Source organism: Giraffa tippelskirchi, chromosome 4 (assembly GCF_054371585.1).
Source record: "Giraffa tippelskirchi isolate mGirTip1 chromosome 4, T2T-mGirTip1v1.2.pri, whole genome shotgun sequence".
Taxonomy (NCBI): domain Eukaryota; kingdom Metazoa; phylum Chordata; class Mammalia; order Artiodactyla; family Giraffidae; genus Giraffa; species Giraffa tippelskirchi.
This window is the reverse complement of record NC_137278.1, coordinates 27,718,099-27,735,449: the sequence shown is the minus strand read 5'-3', so window position 1 is coordinate 27,735,449 and position 17,351 is coordinate 27,718,099. Positions and strand designations below refer to the sequence as shown.

The following is a 17,351-nucleotide window of genomic DNA, read 5'->3' as shown; positions in this document are numbered from 1 at the left end:
GTCACTAAGATGCAACAACTGAAACAGGAATAACTACCCACACGTAAGAGTCAATGGGAATGTCTCTACTGCAATGAGGAAAGCCAATGCAAAATAAAGATAAATGGAAGACAAGAAATTTTTGAGAAAATACCCCAAAAACTCAGAAGGATAAAAAGATGAAAAAGAAGCATGAAGGACAAGAATATAAAATCTTACCAAAGTATAAATGTTGTTGTCTCAGAGATAAAATAAGAGAAGAGAAGCCCTTTCTTAGACTTAAGACCCAAGTCCACACAGTGAAACAGGCCACTGGAAAGCTCGAGAAAGAGGAATGATTTAGGGTCATCTGGGTACTGAGTACAGTTCTTATTTACTCCCAGATAATTAATTTGCTGTGATAATCAGCATGGCTTGATCTATAGAGATTCCAGGCAATGGTCACTTGACCCTGATGTCCTTAAGAATAAAAATCAATGAGCAATACATTAAAGACTCTCATTAGACTAAGCCGCCTTTAATTAAAGTCACAGGCCTCTACTCAATTACTAGCCTTTAGTCAGTTTATAAATCTATAATACCTTACATGAAGAGAAGACCAAGTGCTATTAAGAAAAGGATCCTGTGTTTGATTATACCAAGAACATTCTTGTTGGTATTCACCCAAAGGGTCACCTGAGTAGATAGGAAAAGGAAAAAAATACTTAAGTCTTCCAGGAGTCACACACACTTTAGATATAAAAAGCAGATGCAGCCAGAAGGATTCCTTGATGAAGCGAATGTGGTATACACAAAATAGACCAAAGAACAGCCCAAAGAAAGTTCCATGATGAGGTTACTCCAACTACCAGACGCCTGCTCCTCCACACTGCTGTCCCTCCACCTAACAAAACAAATGGCCTCATGGAGAATTTCACAGAGAAAGGGGGTGGAAATCTGAGCTTGGTTTGCACATGCTCTCTCACCAGAAACGGACCTGAAAGCACTGCGTCCCAATCCAGGAGAGTCCTTGCCAGAGAAACAAATGAGATATTCAAGTTGACAGGACTACCAGTACATCTACTTTGTCTGAAGAAGAAACTGTTTCAGTTAAGAACCTAGGCATATTAGTAGGCCACAGCTAATAGTTTCTACAGGATGATTAGCAATTCTGAAGGAACAGGACTGGAGGATTTGTTACAAAATAAATCTGAAGAAGAAGCATATGGATGAGCCTCTCAGACTTGGCACATGAAGAAAACTTGTAGGTCGCACGTCATGTGCATTGAAGGGCTCACTATGGAAAAGATTCTTAATCAGGTAGACAAAAGAACTTATTCAATGACTATCAATCAGCCTCCTTCACCTGCCTCTCCAATGCTTGCTCAATAGGATCATGAAGAAGGTTCACTGGGTCATGGATAAAGCTCCTACCCTTGTGTATCTGAAGATCATCAAACTATAACAATTCAGAGAAAATTAGGGAAAAAACATCAACAGGAAATTTAAAACTAAACCAATTATTTTATACAAGGGACAATTATTTAAGGATATAACTTAAAGATGTTCTAGATCCAAACTCCATTCAGTATTATATTCCTTAGAATATTACTACACTGACAGAAAGTACTTACACTTTGTAAACAAGATTAGGACATCAGGAAACTTGAGTTTTACTTGAGACTCAATTAACAGTATGAAGTTTGGGGGACTGTTTTCTTAGAATCAGATTCTAAATCTGTAAAATGAGAGGGCTGAGTTAAATTTGGGTTTTTCAAACATTTTTGTTTTGCAACAGCAGAAATTCTTCTTAATCTAAGGTGCAAAAAGTAAATAGAAAACTTCAAATATCTATCAATTAGATTCATAAATGGTATTCTAATAATTTCATGTGCTATGCTGAGTTGCTCAATCATGTCCAACTCTTTGCCACCCCATGGACTGTAGCCCACCAGGCTCCTCTGTCTATGGGGATTCTCCAGGCAAGAATACTAGAGTGGGTTGCCATGCCCTCCTCCAGTGGATCTTCCCAACCCAGGAATCAAACCCAGGCTTCCTGCAGTGCAGGCAGATTCTTTACCTTCTAAGCCACCAGGGAAGCCCCAATAATTTCATAAATTTATACAATTATAAAGCCAGTAAATGAGAATAATAAAATCATTCTGATGAACACAGTCTTATAGCAGCTCCATCATATAATTTGCCCTAATATTGTATTTGGTAACAGTACTAGGGGAAAAAATTAGGCTCAGACGTCTGTAACAGTTTCACACTTGTACATGATCAGATACAGATAAGTTCAAACAAAAATAGAGCAGTTACTAAAGGAGAAGGCAGGGATGGGATAAATTAGGAGTATGGGATTAACAGATTACAAACTCCTCTACTTAAAATAGATCAACAAATGCTTGCTGTGTAGGACAAGGAACTATATTCGATATCTTATAATAACCTAAAATGGAAAATAATCTGAATATAAATAAACAACTGAATCATTTTCCTGTATACTTGAAACAGTAAGTCAATTATACTTCAATTAAAAAACATACATCAGTCTTATTTTGGATTCAAGGATGACACTAGGAATTATTTAAATATGAAGATCACTTAACCCATATTGTGTTTTTTTGAGTCATGCTATCTGCCTCTTAATGTATGTTAAGGTTTGTTTATAAATTGACTATTAGGAAGTTATCCAAGCATTTAGTCATCACCTCTCCATTTCTTGCTATTTTCAATTTGTCAGCTCAATAAATCTTTTTTCTTAATCTTAAAAAAAAAAATGTAGTAGAGCCTCAATTTAAACAAACTAATTGTATGGCACCAATCACTGCTCATCATTGCTTTTAAGTTTAATAAATCATATTGAAATATTTTATTTCTTCTTTAAAAAGTAGACTATTTTAAAAAATTAAATTCAAAGTTCACAAACTCATGAATTAAATTTAAGTCAAAAATCCAAAGTATCACTGTTCCCCTAAGGTTTGTGAAAATACAATCTATAAACACTACTAAAATTGATATGGAAACCCCTTCCTACACTAAAATTCCCTGACTCTACAGAATACATATTAGAGACGATGCCACTCTTAATGAGTCATATAAGTAATTTAAATTTTTGATTTGTAAATTTTCTAACAGAAATTTGAATTTCTTTCCTTATATTAAGAGCTTCTTATAATGCTTTATATTTTTTTTTAAAAGTTTTCTGCACATTAGTTTAACTGATCTTTGCAATAAGATTTCCATTTTTCAAATGAAAAAACTTAAGATAAAGGAAATACAGGAGTGAGCTTGAATTTACATTTTCTGATTCAATCCAGTTCTCCAAGTTCTCCTCCCACATTACTCCCACTGTTTCACACTGCTCTTTCAACTAACCCATGTAATCATGGACAAGAAATAAAAAGTGAAAGATACAAATCAAAAACCAAAAATCTAAACAAACAAAAAAAAAAAATAGGGAAAGCACCCTTATGGGATAGAATCAGCTTATTTTTCCTTTTTCAAAATTTAAGATAATTCTGGTCAAACTCTGACTAGCATTCTGGCAAGGTTACCATGTTCCAAAAGACTGGATTAAGTAAGGCATCTGTGCCTTGTTTTTCCTCCTCTTATATTCTCCATATATTCAAAATGGTTTCTAGGTTTAGGTCTTTAAGGATACTGATACAGTAGAAATAAAACAGCATAGAGTACTTCTAAAATTGCATATTTCAAAATCAGTGCTTCAATTTTGTTAATATTCTTTACTGAAGTAGTTCCTTAATCAAGGACAATGTTGTCCCACAGGGGACATTTGCTACATCTGGAGATATATTTGCTTATCATAACTGGGCCAGGGTCAGGGTTCCCACTGGCATAGGGCAGGCATATGCCAGTTGTTTGTTAGTCGCTAAGTTGTGACCATCTCTTTTGCAACCCCATAGACTGTAGCCCACTAGGCTCCTCTGTCCATGGGATTTCCCAGGCAAGAATACTGGAGTGGTTGCCATTTCCTCCTCCAGGGGAATCTTCCTGAACCAGGGATTAGATCCTCGTCTCCTGCATTGGCAGGCAGATTCTTTACCTGAGCCACCTGGGAAGCCCAATACATGCCAGAGATGCTGCTAAATATCCTATAATGGACAGAATAACCTCCCACAAAAAAAGCAATTATCCATACCAAAATGCTGGTTGAGAAAATGTTTTACTGAAAGTAAAATCAAACTCCAGGGAGATAAAAGAATTCTTTAAAACCATCTAAAGAATTAGTAGGAAGCAATCTAATCTTAAAGCTTTCCTCATGAGACAAAAGAGTCTACCAATTTTTTTTAAATTTAAAACATTACCAAAAAAATGAAGCTGTAACAAAATTGAAATCAATTTAAAACTATATAAAAATCATATAATTTACCACATTTAAAAACAGGTTTCCTCAGGCCAAATATCTTCTGTCACCTTTGACTCTACTTTTTTCCAACTGGAAGCCATCCAGTTTCCCTGATGGCTCAGCTGGTAAAGAATCCACCTGCAATGCGGAAGACCTGGGTTCAGTTTCTGGGTTGGGAAGATCCCCTGGAGAAGGAAAAAGCTACCCACTCCAGTATTCTGGCCTAGAGAATTCCATGGACGTATAGCCCATGGGGTTGCAAAGAGTTGGACAAAACTGAGCGACTGCAACTTTCACTTTCACATACAATCCATCAAGGAATCTTACTAGATTCATCTCCAGAGTACAAAAAAAACTCGGACATTTCTTCCATCTCTGCTGCTACAACCTTGGCCCAAACTCCTATCATCTGTAATACTAAGTCCCTAACTTAATCTTCCTGTTCTATCTTTAACTAGTTACCCTACTCTCAACCATGATGATTCTCAGCACTGTAACCAGAATGATCTTTTTTAAAATATAATACACAACATGCATTACTGGTTCTCAAATATTTGGCCTCAGGACCCTTTTATACACCTATGAGTTAATGAGGACTGAGGTTGTGTGTCCTCTCCCCTTAAATTCATATGTTGAAACTGTATCTCCCAATGATGGGATAAGACTATCTCATGAGAACTGAGCTCTCATGAATGTGATCAGTGAAACAACGAAAACACAGCAATTATCCATACCAAAATGCTGGTTGAGAAAATGCTTTACTGGAAGTAAAAACAAATCCCAGGGAGATAAAAGAATTTTTTAAAACCATCTAAAGAATTAGGAGAAAACAATCTAATCTTAAAGCTTTCTTCATGAGACAAAAGAGGCAAAACACAAACATCAATGAAAAAATGTAAACCAGGAAGCAGGCTCTCACCAGGTATTAAATCAGTAAGAACTCTGATCTTGAACTTCTCAGCCTGAAGAACTATGAGAAATAGATTTCTGTTGTTTATAGGTCATTCAGTTTAAGGTATTTTGTTATAGCAGTCCAAGCTGAGACAGACCCCAAAGAAAATATACATGGCTTCTGTCAACATTTACCATATTACAAATAACAGTAAATTTTAAAATATTTAGTAATTCACTTTCAAATAACAATAAACCCATTAAATGTTGATATTTTCATGAAGATTATTTTTCAGAACCAAAAAACTACAATTTTTGAAAACCTCAATGTATGCTTAATGAAAATAGCTGTATTCTCACAGCTGCTTCTGCATTCAGTATGCAATAGGTTGCTCTGGGTAAAGTATATGAATAACAACTGACCACATACAGATAATGTAGTTAGAGAAGGGAGGAGTAATTTAACAGCTTTTTCATATAACTGAGGATTTTTTTATATTCACAAAAGCTCTATGAGAAGTCATTTCTTAGAAATTATTTACAAAATGGAATATTAAACCATATTAATAAATTTTTGTACTCTGTTACCTTAAACTCCCTTGGTCTATCATGCACCTTGAATGAGATTTTTAAACATGAATGATTTTAAAGATACTACATTGATTTGAAAATATTGATTCAGTTATAGAAAACTTCCATACATAGCACATTAACCAACATCAAGTTAAATTAGAATCACCATCAACTTTATTAGAAAACCCAAATACTGGGAAGGCATCAAGCTTGCATTGACAGTCCACATATTTTCCAACTTTCCAATTTTGGCTTTAAAGCTTAAATTTTATCATTGACAAATACCATCAGGTGTTTTCCTTCAAGTGTCAAGCTCACTTTACTCATTCTCAGGAAAATGTCTGCAAAATACTCAAACCTGAATGACCATAGTTTGTTCTTGAAGTAAAAATGGAATCATACAATGGCTGTATGCCACACAATGAAAACTAAACAGCAATATAAAGGAGCAAAGTATTGTTACACACCACAACATAGACAGATCTCAAAAATAATTATCCTGAGTGAAAGAAAGCTGAGACAATATACACTGTATTCCATGTACATAAAAGTTCTAGAAAATGTAAGCTATAGTAACAGAAAGTTGATCCGTGTTGAGGGGGGCAGAAGAAACTTCTGGGGGTGTCTGATATATTATCTTGATTATAACCATTTCATGGTCACACACATTCTGTCAAGTGTCAAACTACACACTTTACATGCAAGTTTGTTGTACCTGAATTATACTTCAGCAAAGCTGTCGAACACACACACCCTACAAACACACAACCTAAAGTTTATTAACGGTGGAAGAGTAAAATTATGGCGTCTCTATTATTTTAGTTACTACTAAAAAGCAGTAAGTTCAATCTATTTTTATTGACTGGAACAGGTCTTAGGAATACTGGTAAGTTGGGCTGGGCTCCGAGTAACTTATAAAAAACAAAAATAATATCCTATACATGTACAGGAATGTGACTCTGCAAACAGATGAAGAGAAGAAGGATAAATTAGATGGGACGGGCAAAATGGGGTGGGGGTGGAAGAGGGGATGAACTTTTGTTTAGCTGCTATACTGCAAAAGGCTTGCACTTGTTTTTCTGAATTCCAAAAGGTAACACGTTATTTTTGAATGTGTATTAAACTGTTACAACAATGAGGTGACTCAGCAAAGCCCAATCTCTTCAAAAGGGCAACGTCACACTCCGACTTGGTATCTTCCGACCTCCGCAGAGAAAAACGCCTCAGCAATACGGTCGGCCATTCCTGAACCAAGCCTGGAGGGTACACCTTCTCTGAAAATAGCATTTTTCAGGTCAAGGACACTGGCGCCCATGCGGAGGCTGAGCAGCAAACACCTTTAGGAGGCCGGGAGGTCACAGAGCTGAGGGGATCCCGACCTGGATCGAACGAAGGCTGTGGGCCGGCGCCCCGCTCCTCTGGAGCCAAAACCACAACGGTTCAAGAAACAAAGGGGGAAGGGGGCTGCAGAGGCGTCACCTTCAAAAACAATAGCGCCTACCGCGAACTGACCATTTTGTAAATGGCGACTTACGGAGCCCTCAGACGGGGTCCATCTCTTCCAGACCCAGGTCCGTTTCTTCCCGACGCAGGTCCGTTTTTTTCCGACGCTCTAGCCACAGCCCAAGATGGCGGCAAACTTGAAGCCGGTTCTCGCCCCTCGTGCGCCGTGCGGCTCAGGCGCAGGGCATGGAGCCCGCGGGCGCCACGGAAGGCTCGCGGCTGCAAGCTGTTCCTCCAGCCTGCGAAAGCCAGCCACCAGGGTCCTGGGAAGCTCGGTGCTCAATCTGGGCTACCCACTCCAGGTGGGCACCCTCACAGCCTGGTCTTTTAGGGCCTGGCTAATGCCTGGGTTAGAGCCTTGTGGGAGGCCTCTGGGGAAGGGGGCAGGGCTAGGGTGCTGTAAAGGGTGTTGCTTGGCTGGTGGATGTGGCACATGGGGTGAGATCACCCCGCGTATCTGGTTGTGCGAAGACTGCAGAGCACACAGACGATCCCCGTTGTGGCTGCCCAGGAAAGAAACCCGGGTGCCCCCAGTCTGTAGACTTTACAGACCAGTGAAAGTAACAGTCACTGATTGAGCCCCAAGAATTCAGGTGTTTCTGTACGTTATTGCGTTTTCTTCTGTTTCTCTGTGTTGCAGAAACTTGAATTGGATCCCTGCAACAGATAGTGGTCATTTCTAAAATGTTATTAAAGATCTCATTGCTACCAGTGTCTTTATGTTAAAAAGCCATTGACCTGTACGCCTGAGTATATTTTACGTTATACCTCAATTTAAAAAAGAAAACCACAAACTTTGAAAAAGGAATGTAGGAATTAACGATATTTTTCTTGAGTTTATCTGTTAACTGAGTCACATCTAAGAAAAAGAATAACACATGTAATTTGGCAATTTTTTATAAGGCCTTTTAATGAAACTTCCAGACACTGAGAAAGATGATTCAAGTCAAGTGGTCTCTAATTTTATCACTAAAAAAAAAAAATAGAGAAAAAAAATGAAGATTGAAGTATTTAGTCAATTCCTCAATCATTCAGCATTAGTGATACAGGTGCATTAAAAGAATGATAGCAAAAAGGTTTAGGAACCACTGAACTGTTTTATCGTCTCATAGCAAGCTGGACTTTCCCCTTACTAATTATAATGTGTAAATACATAATTATATGATTATTAGTGTCTATTTCTCCTGCAACATCAAGTCTCATAGAAATAATACTGAGCATATTATTTTTCCTCAGTGAATCTTTAAGTGAAAAGTTGAATAAACAAATACATTACTGTCCAGGTGGTATCTGCAGTCTGGGAGTTAGATGAGATTACCTGAAACACGTGAGCAAAGCAGAGGATGGAACCCTTGAAAAGAGCAGTGTGTTAACAATTCCGATTAGGACCACAACTGTGTCCTAATTTGTTTTTGCACCTCTTTTCCTTTCCTCTTTTGTCCTGAGTAAGGAGCACAGTGTCTTGCACACAGGAAACATACAAGAGTAAAAATAACCCTGCTACACCAAACCAGTCTAAGATCCAAAATACCAAACTGCTATTATGCTTGTGTGCTAAGTCATGTCCGACTCTATGCAACCCAATGAATTGCAGCCTGCCAGACTCCTCTGTCCATGGGATTCTCCATACTTGAGTGGGTTGCCGTGCCCTCCTCCAGAGGATCTTCCTGACCCAGGGATCAAACCTGTGTCTGTTACATCTCCTGCCTTGGCAGGCAGGTTCGTTAACCACTAGCGCCACCTGCGAAGCCAGGGTGTTCTTTTCAGTGAAACACTTAACTCTAGTGTGGGTAAGAATATTTTTCCTCTAGTCCCTATATCCTCCAATATCCTCAAGTTAGCTCCGTTTTTTCCTATACTTCTATTGCCCATTTTCTAGAACTTTAGCATTAAATAAATTAACCTTGATGACTTGTTGGGATAGTCTCCTTTCTGCTTACCTGGATTTTCTGTCATGTTAGTTTCTTAGGTGCCACCAGGAGGCAGCACAAACTTGGTTTGTGATCTCACTCTATCTCACCCTTGATGCCTGTACATCTGCAGTCATTCTGTCACTTCCTTAAGGTGAGAAGTCTTTTCTACTTAAGATGCAATTAAAACTGACCGCTTTTTCCCCCCAAATATACACTGTTAATGAGGATGTGGTGTAACAAGTACCATCCTATACTTATGGTAGAAGCGTTAACTGAAGCAATTTGAAAACTATCTATCCAAAGCCTTCAAAGGTTGTATACCATTTACCCTGGCACTCCTCCTTCCCACAACCACTCTCCCACCCCTACTCATTTCTCTTAAAGAAATTATTGTGACTGAGCAAAAATACAGCTACAGAAACAATCCATACGACTTTGCTTATAATAATGTGAACTAGAAGCAAAGTAAGGATTCAGCAATAAGAAATTCAGGAATTTGCAGCTGTTAAAAAACAATGTGTTGAAATGTTTTCCCAAAATGGTATATGTATCACAAGCTCTATTACACTAGACAATTTTAATTACTACATAGAAGAGCACCATTTACTTCCATTTCCCTAAATCTGTTCCCAGGTCCCAGAAACACCACCCTAAGACTTCCTGCATAAGTCTGCCTTTTCCCCATCTTCCTTAGGAGCTCCCTGTCCTATTCCTTCTCCAATGCCCAGGCTTCATCCTGTCATCACGGTCCCAGCACCCTTTCCTTTCAACCCAGCCCTTTGTCATTTGTCAACATAGCTTTCCTTCATTCTGACCTCCAGCTCCATCCTCATAGCTTTCAAGTCCCTTTTCATAGTATTTCTTGAAACCTCCAATTCTGTTTCTTCTCCTGAATTCCAGGAGGTGACACTGAATTAAGCCTTTAAGGATGAGGAGGATTTGGCAAGGCAAAGACCAAGGACATAGTGGCTTGTCAAGATAATATAGACCAAGGCAGAGAGGAGAAAAATAGCATGAGAAATAGCATGAAATGCACAGAGCCTGAACTCAGGGCAGTGAATTGATACACAGTAGTAAATTGAGAAGCTTGTTCAGAGACATAGCCTAAGGGTAGGAGAAACCTGATTACAGAGGACAGAGCATGATATTTTATAGACAGTGAACCTCATCCTAGAATTGATGGATGAGCCAATTAAGTTTAAGGCGTGATGAAATCAAATCACAGAGGGTTGTGGAAAAATGAATTTGTGGGGAGAGGGGTTTTTTCAGTAACAGATGTGAGACATGATAAGGACTTGAGCCAGAGAAGAGGTAGGAAACGGATAGAAGATGCATCAGATTCAAGATTACTTAGAATGTCAGATTAACAGGACCTTGTGACTATGGACTCTAGACCTAAGGTAAACTTGATAAAGACCAGAATCACATCTATCTTACTCACTGCTAATATCTCTTACACCTAGTACAGTGTATCAAACACAAATACTCAATAGTTTTTAATGAAGGATTAGTATGTGAGTGAGCTAAGCTGGCATTACTGTATATGTAGCACACCCCCTTCTAAGAAGCCATCAATTTTAAGGTACACCATTGATTTCATAGTAGTCTTTTCTGAGGGTGGGTAGGTACCAGAAAGGTTAAAATGCAGAATGACTCTACAGATCTTACAAATGAATAGATGAGTTTATTTCCCTTCCCTTGATGGGCTGGCCTTGTGGTTTGATTTGCTTTAGCCAACAGAGTTTGTGATCAGAAGAGTTAAAATGAGAAGGAAATCTCTTCTAATTAAGCAATTAGCAGAAATTTAAATAATTGCTGATGCTGCATCTGTGAAGTAATTGAAGATTCCTCAAAATAAAACTGGAAACCATTTAAACAAATTTAATGATTATGTAGAATTAAAACTGTTAGTGATGTAAACATAACTTAAAAGAAGAGGGGCATAGGTAAAAATAAAGTTGAAATCTACTAAAAGAATTATTGTTTTTTCCATTTTTTTAAATTTTTTATCCATTTTTAAAGATTACTTCCCATTTACTGATATTACATAATATTAGACATATTCCCCATGTTGTACGTGTTGTACATGAGCCTATCTTACACCCAATAGTTTGTGCCTCCTACTCTCTCACTCCTGTATTACTCCCCCTTCACACTGATAACCACTAGTTTGTTCTGTATATCTGTAAGTCTGCTGCTTTTTTGTAATATTCACTAGTTTGTTTCATTTTTTAGAATCCATATATAAGTGATATCATTCAGTTTTTGTCTTTTTGTCTGACATTTCATTTAGCATAATGATCTCTGAGTCCATCCATGTTACTGCAAATAGCAGAATTTTATTCTTTTTTATGACCAAGTTGTATTCCATTTTACAAATATGTATCTTCTTTATCCATTAATCTGTTGGTAGACACTTGGGTTGCTTCCATACCTTGGCAGTTTTAAATAGTACTGCTATGAACATCAGGGTGCCTGTATCTTTTGAATCAGCGTTTGTGTTTTTTTCAAATACATACCTAGGAGTGGAATTGCTGGGTCATGATAGTTCTACTTTTAGTTTTTTGAGACCTCTCCATTCTGTTTGTTACAGTGGCTGCACTAATTTACATTCCCACCAAAAGCGTAAGAGGGTTCCTTTTTCTCCATTTCATCACCAACATTCGTTACTGGTATTTTTTGTTTTTTTTTATGATAGCCATTCTGATAGGTGTGAGGTGATATCTCTCTGTGGTTTTGATTTGCATTTCCTGATGGTTAGTGATGTTGAGCATGTTTTCATGTGTTGTTGGCCATCTGCATTCCCTCTTTGGAAAAAATGTCTATTCAGTTCTTCTGCTCATTTTTTTTATTGGGTTGTTTGGTTTTATTTTGATGTTGAGTTGTATGAGCTGTTTACATATGTCAGACATTGTGGACCTAGCATGAGGTAGGGCCAGCAAACACTTATTGAATGAATGAAAATGCTTCTACTTCCTTGAAAATTTTCCCAGATCTCTCCAGTCAGAATGATTTCTTCCTCTCAAATTTACATCTTCTCAAAATATTTAACAGCTTTTTTCTTTCAGATACTTGTGTTTATGTCTCGTTTTCCACTACCACCTTAAGTTTTTTAAGAGCAAGGACTATTCCCTTTTTGTAATTTATTACAGAGTGATGGAAAAGGAAAAACTGTCTTAAAGCTAAAATTAATTCATTTATACACTTTTCTAAGTTTAGAAGAATTGTATTGACCTTAAACTATGCAACTTCAAACCACTTAAAATGAATTCTGCTTCTAGTTATTAAGTTAGTTGGTAGCAAAGAAATGGATATTAATATTGCCGTACTACCTACAGGGCTGGTATGTTTGTTTGCTCAGCTATATCTCATCAAACACCAGCGAACAGAGACAGCTGCCAGACTTTTTCTAGGTCATTTGTTCTATTGGTAAACAGAAAGTGTACAATAATTAACGAGATGTAATCATTTACAAACTGGATTTACGCAGAATAAAAGAATTTTTTTTAAAGAGGAGAGACATTAATGCAACTCTTAAGTGCTTAATGACCCCATTAATTGAGAAGTAACTAATTGGAGAAATTAAACAGAAGAGGTAATGGCCTTGGAACCATTAATCTATTCTGGGAGTACTGCTCATGTTTACCAGGTGATATTCCTCTGAATTAAGAGCTGAGAGTCAATAGCTTTCACATAATAGTTCTTGAATCTTCTCAGTCATTAGAATCACTTGGAAAGCTTTTGAACAATACAGATTCCTGGATTCTCTTCAGACTTCCTTAATCAGAATCTTAGGGATGGGACTCAGGTATATGAATTGTTAAAAAGAGGGTCAGGTGATTCTTTTGATTTTTTGATAAAAAGCTATCCAGGTTTGGACATCCTTGCTTCAGAACAGCGTTTCTCAGTCCTACAGCTTTTGACATTTGGGGATGGCTAGTTGTTGTGGAGGCTGTCCTGTGCATTACAGGATGTTTGGCAGCATCCCTGGCCTCTACCCACTAGATACAGAAGCACCCTTCTTTCCCCAAGTTGAAAAAATCAAAATGTCTTCACACATTGCCAGATTTCTTTGAAGGGGGACTAAATTACCACCATTTTAGGACCTCTGCTTCACAACAACCCTGTCTGATAGAACTTTATGCAATAGGGAAATGCCCAACATAGTAGCCACAAGTCACATGTGGGTATTGAGCACTTGCATAGTGGCTAGTACAACTGAGGACATGACTGTTAAATATTATTTTATTTTGATTAACTTCATTGCCAAAGCCACATAGAACCAGTGGCCATTATATTTCTCAGCACATCTTTATAGGATTCAACTGTGACTCCAGGCAATGAAGTCTACACAGCTTCTCCTGAAGTACTTCTAAGACATGCCATGTAGAAATAATTTACAGGAATAGAAAATCTATCTTACCTTCCTGTTTGAATATAAAAAAAAAAATCTTGGGATGTTTGGACTACTGGAAAGTTTACTTGCAGTTTTCTGTGTTGCCCACAAATTATTTTTTGTTACTGCCCTTGATATCCAGATGATATCAGACTTAGAGCAGTCTGGCTTGTAGCCTCTTTCAGTCCCAACCTTGATCTCCTTTTATGGCCAGTCCTTCACATTTTCTTAGGAATAAAAGCCCATTGTTTTCAGGTTTTCTCAATTCCTAACAGGTTAAACATAGAATTACAATAGAGACCCAGAAATTCTACTCATAGATGTATAACCAAGAGAGATGAAAACATACGTCCATGCAAACACTTGAACATGAATGTTCATAATGTTGGAGAAGACTCTTGAGAGTCCCTTGGACTGCACAGAGATCCATCAAGTCAATCCTAAAGGAAATCAGTCCTGAATATTCATTGGAAGGACTGATGCTGAAGCTGAAACTCCAATACTTCGGCCACATGATATGAAGAACTGACTCATTGGAAAAGACCCTAATGCTAGAAGGTTTGAAGGCAGAAGGAGAAGGGGTCAACAGAAGATGAGATGGTTGGATGGCATCACCAATTCGACGGACATGAGTTTGAGTAAGCTCCGGGAGTTGGTGATTGACAGGGAAGCCTGGCGTGCTGCAGTCCATGGGGTCTCAAAGAGTCGGACACAACTGAGCAACTGAACTGAACTGAGCTGCATTTTTTCCATTTTTATTGAGGTGTAATTAATGTGTGTGTGTGTGTGTGTTAGTCACTCAGTCATGTCCAACTCTTTGCGCCCCCATGGACTGTAGCCCACCAGACTCCTCTGTCCATGGAATTCTCCAGGCAAGAATACTAGAGTGGGTAGCCATTCCCTTCTCCAGGGGATATTCCTGACCCAGGGATTGAAACCAGGTCTCCTGCATTGCAGGCAGATTCTTTACCATCTGAACCACCAAGGGAGCCCATAATTAACATACTGCATTGTATAAGTTTAAGGTATACAGCATAATGATTTGACTTATATTCATTGTGAAGTGATTATCACAATAGTTTAGTTAACATCCATCATCTCATACAGATACCAAAGACAAGAAAAAGAGGAAGAAAAAGTTTTTTCCTTATGGTGAGAACTCCTAGGAGTCATTCTCTTAACTTTCATACATATCATGTAGCAATGTAACTATCATCATCATGTTTTAAATCACATCCCTAATATTTATTTATCTTATAACTGAAAGTTTGTACCTTTTGACTGCCTTCATCCAATCTCCCCCAACCCCACCTCTGGAAACCACAAATCTGACCTCTGTTTCTATGAGTTTGTTTGTTTTTAGGTTCTACATATAAATTAGATCATATGGTATTTGTCTTTGTCTGCCTTATTTCACTTAGCATAATGTTCTTCATAATGTTGTTACTATTGGTAGGATTTCCTCTTTTTTAAGGTTGAATGATATTCCACTGTGTATGTGTGTGTGTGTGTGTATATATATATATATATATATATATATATATCTCACATCTTCTTTATCTGTTGATAGATACTTAGTCATCTGTTGATAGATACTTACATTGTCCGTATGTCTTAGCTATAGTGCTACATAGCCACATTATTCATAGTAGCCAAACAGTGGAAATAATCTAAATGTCCAACCAATGATAACTCAATAAAACAAAGAGTATTATACTCATACAAAGGAACTTTTTTTGGCAATAACAAAGAATGAGTCCTTGTTAGATGCCACAACAGGATGAACCTTGAACACACTGTGATAAATTAAAGAAGCCAGTCACAAAATATCATAATATTATATAATTCTATTTATATGAAATATCTGTAATAGGCAGATCAATCGAGACAGAAAGTAGATTAGTGGTTTCTTAGGGCTGGGCATGAAATGGGGACATTGGATGCTGATGGCTAACAGATACAAGGTTTCTTTTTGGTATGATAAAAATATTCTAAAATTAGATTGTGGTGATGGCTACACAATTATGTGATTATGCTAAAAATTATTGAATCATAGGCTTTAATTGGGTGAATTGTATAGTGTGTGAATTACGTCTCAACAGAGCTGTTAAAAACTATTTACTACATTAGAAGGTCTGATGAGAAAATCTGCATGATCCTATCAGTTGGTGCGTATTTATTTATCTACAAACTGGAAGTGGCTTTACATAATGTTACTGTCTTACTCCAAAAGAGCCTCTCCACTGGCTACCACCACTCTCATTTCCAAGATAATTGAAGTGATCCTGCATTGTGTCCAAACTCAGGGTAAAATCCTAGAGTGTGGCCCTTAATGAACAACAAATCATGCCTCTCTTAAGAAACCCACTGTAAGACATCCAGAGGATACACTTGGCATAACCCCAACCTGAAGTTTGTCTTTTCTGAGCTTATTTTCCCTCTTGAGTCCAAAGCAATAATGGACCCATGAATATTTCCAATGAGGAAAGAAAGAAGGATAAGAAGTTTATAATACACAACTGAGTTTTTTCATGATTAGGCTAGTCAGACCCTGTCCTGGATATCAAGTACTAACCCATGAAAGATAAACAGCTTTATCAGTCAGGTAGAAGATGACATTCAAGAACTTCCCTGATGGTCCAGTGGTTAAGACTCCACACTCCCAATGCCAGGGGCCTGGGTTCAATCCCTGGTTAGGGAACCAGATCCCATGTGCCACAACTAACAGTTCACATGCGACAACTAAAGACTGAAAGATCCCATTAGCCAAACAAAGACCAGGCAAGGCCAAATAAATAAATATTTTAAAAAAAAGAAAATGACAGCACACACTTTTAAGGCCTCGAGCTCTCCAAGCAGCCAGATAGAGCCCATTCTCCAACTTTCAGCTCACCCAACTCAGATAACTTTACAGGAAATGTAAATGCTTCTTTGTGCATGCATGCTGTCTTTCAGTCATGTCCAACTCTTTGAGACCCCATGGACTGTAGCCTGCCAGACTCTACCATGGGATTCACCAGGCAGGAGTACTAGAGTGGGTTGCCATGCCATGAAAAGAAATAGAGGAAAACAAAAGAATGGGAAAAACTAGAGATTTCTTCAGGAAAATTAGAGAGACCAAGGGAACACTGCATGCAAAGATGGGCACAACAAAGGACAGAAATGGTATGGACCTAACAGAAGCAGAAGATACCAAGAAGAGGTGGCAAGAATACACAGAAGAAATATACAAAATAGATCTTAATAACCGGATAACCATGATGGTGTGATCATTCACCTAGAGCCAGACATCCTGGAGTGCGAGGTCAAGTGGGCCTTAGGAAGCATCACTACAAACAAAGCTAGTGGAGGTGATGGAATTTCAGTGGAGCTATTTCAAATCCTAAAAGATGATGCTGTGAAAGTGCTGCCCTCAATAGGCCAGCAAATTTGGAAAACTCAGCAGTGGCCACAGGACTGGAAAAGTCAGTTTTCATTCCAATATCAAAGAAAGTGAATGCCCAAGAATGTTCCAACTATGACACAATTGCACTTATCTCACACATTAGCAAAGTAATATTCAAAATCCTCCTAGGTAGGCTTCAACAGTACGTGAACCAAGAACTTCCAGATGTTCAAGCTGCGTTTAGAAAAGGCAGAGGAACCAGAGATCAAACCATGAACATCTATTGGATCATAGAAAAAGCAAGAGAATTCCAGAAAAATATTTACTTCTGCTTCATTGACTACACTAAAGCTTTTAACT

At 37.9% G+C, this 17,351-nt stretch overlaps 2 protein-coding genes and 1 long non-coding RNA gene across 7 annotated transcripts in view; 1 reads left to right on the top strand and 2 right to left on the bottom strand.

Annotated features, from left to right (window-relative positions):
* Positions 1–7,430, bottom strand: part of LOC145546554 (uncharacterized) — a 590,051-nt gene extending 582,621 nt beyond the window's left edge. The window contains exon 1 of the mRNA XM_081593669.1: positions 7,329–7,430. The gene's annotated coding sequence lies outside the window, so the exon portion shown is untranslated. The remainder of the gene's footprint in view (positions 1–7,328) is intronic.
* Positions 1–7,430, bottom strand: part of TDRD15 (tudor domain containing 15) — a 43,641-nt gene extending 36,211 nt beyond the window's left edge. For all 5 annotated transcript variants that reach the window (XR_014082999.1, XM_081593656.1, XM_081593658.1 and 2 more), the window contains exons 1-2: positions 7,307–7,430; positions 1,593–1,696 (exon numbers count right to left, since the gene is read on the bottom strand). The gene's annotated coding sequence lies outside the window, so the exon portion shown is untranslated. The remainder of the gene's footprint in view (positions 1–1,592; positions 1,697–7,306) is intronic.
* LOC145546556 (uncharacterized) lies at positions 1,699–6,180 on the top strand. Its single transcript, XR_014083024.1, has 2 exons — positions 1,699–1,954; positions 4,558–6,180. It is a non-coding gene; the product is annotated as an uncharacterized LOC145546556 (long non-coding RNA).
* Positions 7,431–17,351: the final 9,921 nt, after the last annotated feature.